General features: G+C 47.0%; 1 protein-coding gene across 2 annotated transcripts in view; it reads left to right on the top strand.

Annotated features, from left to right (window-relative positions):
• Window positions 1-5,309: 5,309 nt before the first annotated feature.
• Window positions 5,310-5,860, top strand: part of MTUS1 (microtubule associated scaffold protein 1) — a 192,733-nt gene continuing 192,182 nt past the window's right edge. For both annotated transcript variants that reach the window (XM_006149686.3, XM_006149687.3), the window contains exon 1: window positions 5,310-5,393. The gene's annotated coding sequence lies outside the window, so the exon portion shown is untranslated. The remainder of the gene's footprint in view (window positions 5,394-5,860) is intronic.

Genomic DNA, 5,860 nt, shown 5'->3' on the forward strand with positions numbered 1-5,860 from the left:
GCCCGGCGTGAGTTTTAAGCCACCGGGTCCAGGACGCGAACCGCGGTCGACTATGTGGGAGTCCTGCGACATAGCCATTATGCTAAGTGCTGGTTCCCAGTGCTCTCATTTCTGATTGAATGTGATTTTGGGAAAGTTATCTGGAAGCTCTACCCCAGGGAAATGTCGGTGCTAATAAAATTCTAAGGAATTTGCTAACTCGTCATTTTCACCACACTCACGGCATGTTTGTTGGTTTTATATAATAAAGTCTTCTTACTTTTATTAGAAAACTAGAGGAAAACAGGGTTTAAGTACCTACTGAGGATTTCGCCCCCACCCTTTCATGCGTGACGAGGTTGATCATTAATTTTATTTCTAAGTGAAATAAGTTGACAGACACACCAGTCATTTTTTTTAAAAAAATTGTTATTTATTTATTTGAGAGACAGCGAGACACAGAGAGAGAGAAAAAGTGAGAAAGCCAGCCACCAGGTCTGAGACAGGAACTGGAGGTCAGCCATGTGGGAGTCCAGCATCCTTAACCACCATGCCACCTGTGGGCCCCATAGAAACTGAAGTCATTTCTGATGGTGAAACCTCGCGAGGTAAAACATTTCTACCTGTTAGAATGAGCGCCATTATTTATATGCTTCGTAATCCCTGAAGTACCAAATCATATCTAGTAAAATGTTGCTCTTGGGACCAGCAGATGGGGTAACGATCACATCGTTGGACTTCCCCGTAGTCGACCACGGTACGAGTCCAGGTGCGTGTGCGAGCACGCCCAAGATCCCGAGAGGAAAAGGGATTGTGGGTGGCCATCCCCCCTGGGAGATTTATTACTTTCTGTTTCTCTCTGTGTTTAAGGGGAGTGCACATGCCCTATAGCAAAAATCAAAAAAAAAAAAAGTTGCTCTTTAAACCCTGCCCTCCAGCTGTCTAACTCCCTTCGGAGAAGCAACCATCCTTACCAGTTTCTGGTAAATGGTTGAGATAGTCTAGTCTATCAGTTTGGATGTTTTACGTGTACACAAATACATGTATGTATATGCATACCCACGAGTGCACGTGATTTCTTGCCCTTTAGTAGAGATTGCAGAATACTATCGAGACAGGAGTTAGATCCAGAGAGTGGGTGGGTAGGCCGGGACCTCAGAGGAGAGCCACTGTCCGCCATGCTGGATAGCCATGCTCTCTTACCTTTCTTCTTTCTTTTTTATAAAGTCATTATTATTTTTTTTTACCTATAGATATGTAGATCTTATTCTTAAAGAATTTATGACTCCTTGGGACCAGCAGTTAGCATAATGGCTATGTTGCTGGACTCCCATGTAGTTGACCGCGGTTCAAGTCCCGGACCCGGCAGCTTAAACTCACGCCGGGCATGTGTGCGTGCGTGCCCAAGATCCCGAGAGGAGAATGGAGGAGAAGGGATTGCAGTGTGACCATCCCCCCTGGGGGGTGATTTCTCGCTTTCTATCTCTCTGTCTCGCTCTGTCTTTCCGGCGAGCGCACGCGCCCTATAGCGAAGATCTCCCCCCCCCAAAAAAAAAAGAAAAGAAAAAAAAAGAATTTATGACTCCTTGAGATGAGACTTAACTAGGCAAAAACCAGAGACCAATTGTCATGGGCCAGAGTACACAGATAATGTAGGAGTTGTTGTCACAGAAACCTGGCGGAGATAAGACATTTGAGCCCTGGGACAATAAAATTCCAAATTGATCGTTTCTGAGCCTTCAAAGTGAACTGAGATAACAGTTTTTCCCAAATTAACAGCCCGGTGACCCTGAGAAAAAAACCAAACGCAGAGGTCTCTCAACTAGCATATCAACCTGAGACCTAGACCACCAAATGGTGGGCTCATTCTGAGACCCCTCCCGCAGGGGCGGTCTATCTTTCTCCTTCCCCCTTCTCTCAATAAACACCACTCGCCAGCCCCCTTCTCCTTGTCTGAGTCTCTAATTCTTCGTGAGCGTGAGAGAAGAACCTGGCCAACTTGTGCCCGAGATTGACCCGGAGTTGGGCCTGGTCACCCCAACTTCCCACATCACTATTCTTAATTTCATTAAAAAAATTTTTTTAGTGGGATTTTTGCGACAAGGGTGTATACTCTCCCTGGAGAGACAGAGAGACAGAAAGTGAGAAAGGGGAGATGGCCACGCCACAATCCCTTCTCCTCCATTCTGCTCGCGGGATCTTGGCTACACAGGCACACACGCCCGGTGTGAGTTTCAAGACACCAGGTTTGGGACTCGAACCGTGGTTGCCTACGTGTGAGTCCAGCGATATAATCATTAAGCCATCTCGGATATCATTTTATGGCTATATTGTGATTTAACAATCCTTTATTAACAAACATGTATCATTTATTTTTCAAGTTTATTATAAACAATGCTGAAATGAACAAGCTTTTGCATACATGCCACTTGTAAGGTGTGCAAGAGACTCCAATGTGACTTAGTTTCAAAAGTATGTGTATTTGTAACTTCGTGAGATATTGTGAATTACCCTTCGTGGAGGTCATTTTAACTGCGTTTCCATTAGCACTGTGACTGCTTGCCTGTTCACACTTTCACCACATTTTGTAATCTCTGACAACCTGATAAATAGAAAACTAGTTTCTCAGTGTAGTTTTGACTTGCATTTTTTCATAGTGGAAAATAATTATGCCTTTTTTTTTTCTTTTTTTGGTAGGACAAAGAATCACAAGTTATGTAGCATTATTAACTGATTCTTAATATTGTTTCGGGAGTATGCAGCCAGTCAGCCTTGAGTTCAGAGATCAGGAACGTGGCAATATGCCCGGAACCGAGACTGAAAAAAAAGCCAGCAGGCCCCGCTTCATGCATATTTGCTTGACAGTGTCCCTAGAACATCTCGAAGATAACCTCTGTTTTTACGGGACAGGATTAGAAGCTCCGTTTCAGATTTCCTGGGGCCCACAAAAGGAGCTCTGATTACTTAGCTTAAGGTGTTTTTTTTTTTTTTTATTATTTCCTTCAATCCACCTCATAGAAAAATGAAGGAAAACAGGTTCTCTATAGATAGAACCAAGCCTCACAATGCAACTGTGGGGAGCCTGAGCATCTGGGTCATGCGAGGGTTATAAAGATGAAATGATGCGTTGAACACCAGCCATTCTGCATGGGGAAGAGGCACGGTGCTAATTAGCATAACTGCCTCCTGACTGGCAGGAACACGAGGCCCAGGTGGAGGCCAAGGCTCTTTTCGTCTGGCTTTGTTTATGTGTGCGCTTGAGAAGGGAGGTCAGCCAGAGGCGTTGAGGGCTGGGCCTCTGACATTCGGCACATGCCTTTTCCTAAAGTCAAAGAGCACGTTAGTTGTGTGTCTGTCTTGACGACAAGGACTTCAAAAGCAAGTGCCAGGTGTCATTCTGGAAGGGACTAAAAAGAGAAGAGTTAGCCCTGAGTTGCCCCTCGCTAGCTGTGTGACCTTGTGCATGTCACTTGGCCTCTCTGGGCTTTGATTTCCTCACTTGAGTCATGGCGGTAATCTGACGTACACAGGGTTGGTCTTGTGAGGAAAGAATGGGTCACTGTACATGTCAAAACTTTGTAATTATACAAGGAATAGGGGAAACTTCTCTTAGAAAGCGTTCAGCACACCCGAAACAGGTAACTAAAATATTTTTAAAAAGAGGCTGGTAGGGACCAGCAGTTGGCGTAATGGCTATGTAGCTGGACTCCCACGTAGTCGACCGTGGTTTGAATCCCGGACCCGGTGGCTTAAACTCACGCCGGGTGCGTGTGCGTGCGTGCCCAAGATCCCGAGAGGAGAATGGAGGAGAAGGGATTGCGGCGTAGCGACCCTCCCTGGGGGGCGATTTCCTGCTTTCTGTCTCTCTCTGTCTGTCTGGCGAAGAGCACAGAGCCTTAAATAAAAAACGTCTCAAAAAAAAAAAAAAAAAAGAGGCTGGTAGGTGGCATGGTGGTTAGGGTGCTGGACATCCACATGGTCAACTGTGGTTCGAGTCCTAGACCTGATGGCTTGCTTTCTTACTTTCCTTGTCTTTCTCTCTCCAGTGAACTAAAAAATAATAATAATAAATAAAATGAAATGAAATGTTTTTGTACTAAGGTAATCTGACACTCAGTTATGTGACATCTCCCACAGGCAGAATTTATCTATATAATCTTTTTTATTATTATTCTATATTATTTTTGAGAAAGCTTTGTATTGGGACCAGCAGTTAGCGTAATGGCTATGTCCCTGGACTCCCATGTAGTCGACTGCAGTGTAGCCATCCTCCCCAAGAGGTGATTTCTCGCTTTCTATCTCTCTGTCTCTGTCTCTCTGGGAGTGCACATGCCCTACAGCAAAAAACCTCTCCAAAATAAAAAAAAGAACAGATGTTTTCTCTATTGGGCGTGTGCACTCCTGGGGATACAAGGAGAAACAAAGACAGAAAGCGAGAAATCACCTCTTGGGGAGGATGGCCGCGCTGCAATACCTTCTCTTTCAGTCTCCTCTTGTGATTTTGGGCTCACATGCACACATGCCTAGCATGTTTTAAGCCGCCGGGTCTGAGATTTGAACCGTGGTCAACTATGTGGGAGTCCAGCAATGTAGCTATATACCATCTGCTGGTCTCAGGTGGCATGGTGGTTAGGGCACTGGACTCCCACATAATTGACCGCGGTTCAAGTCCCAGACCTGGCTGCTTGCTTTCTCACTTTCTCTCATTGATCAAACTAAAAAATAATAAATTAGGGACCAGCAGCTAGCACAATCGCTATGTCGCTGGACTCCCATGTAGTCAACCACAGTTCGAGTCCCGGACCCGGTGGCTTAAACTCATGGTGTGCGTGCGTGCCCAAGACCTGGAGAGGAGATTGGAGGAGGAATTGCGGTATAGCCATCCCCCCAGGGAGAGTGATTTCTCACTTTCTCTCTTTCTGTCTCTGTATTTCTAGTAAGCCCATGTGCTCTATAGCAAAAATGTCTCTTAAAAATACATTATAGGTTCTGTGGTGGTTAAGGGCACTGGACTCCCACATAGCCGACAGCGGTTCCAGTCTTGGAGCTGGCCGCTTGCTTTTTCACTTTCCCTTTTTCTCATTCTCCCTGATCAAATAGAATTAAACAAAGTTAAAGGAATGTAATTTAACATTTTTTTAAAAAATGCATTATAAAAGAAAATACTCTGTGGTCCTTAAAGATAGCTATGAATAAAATATTCTCGGGTTAGCAAAGAGCAAGGACTTCGTTTGTGTTTAGAGAAAAGTGGGCTGGGCCTAGTTCCTCCCCCTGGCGTTCTTTCCGACTAGTTTTTGCTTCCCACTTTTTTACCTGAAGACCGAACAGCTGGAACATTCGTTTCTTCAACCTTTAGTAGACGTCAGCTAGTAGCAAGAAGATAACCCCGCCTGCTTAGCAGGGTCCTCTTACAGGTAGTTACTGTTTCCCTGCCAGCCTAGCCCGGATTTTTCTGCGACCTTCCCACCCGACCCCCAGGCTGCAAGGGCCCCAGGGCTCGCCAGAGGCCCCAGGGCTGAGGTGGGAGAACCCAGAGGCCAGACAGGAACAGGAGGGAGCTGCTGGGGTGGCCTGCAGCTCTGCGGCCACCGCCTGGCTCCCTGTGGTGGCGGGACGCGCTCAGCTAGGTGAGCGCCACAGCCCCGGGCACCGCACCGCACGTGGCAACAGGTGCAGCGCGGCCCCGGGCGGACGCCGGGCGTGGGGCGCGCCCGCTCTTAGCCCGGGAGCGCGCGGGGCTTCAGGATTGGGACGCGGGAGCGCGAGCGGAGGGAGCGGGCGGGCGGTGCTCGTCAGACAGAGACAGAGAGACAGAAAGCAAGAAATCACCCCCCAGGGGGGATGTCCACGCCGCAATCCCTTCTCCTCCATTCTCCTCTCG

The sequence above is a fragment of the Tupaia chinensis genome, unplaced genomic scaffold (genome assembly GCF_000334495.1).
Source record: "Tupaia chinensis unplaced genomic scaffold, TupChi_1.0 Scaffold000271_1, whole genome shotgun sequence".
Taxonomy (NCBI): Eukaryota; Metazoa; Chordata; class Mammalia; order Scandentia; family Tupaiidae; genus Tupaia; species Tupaia belangeri.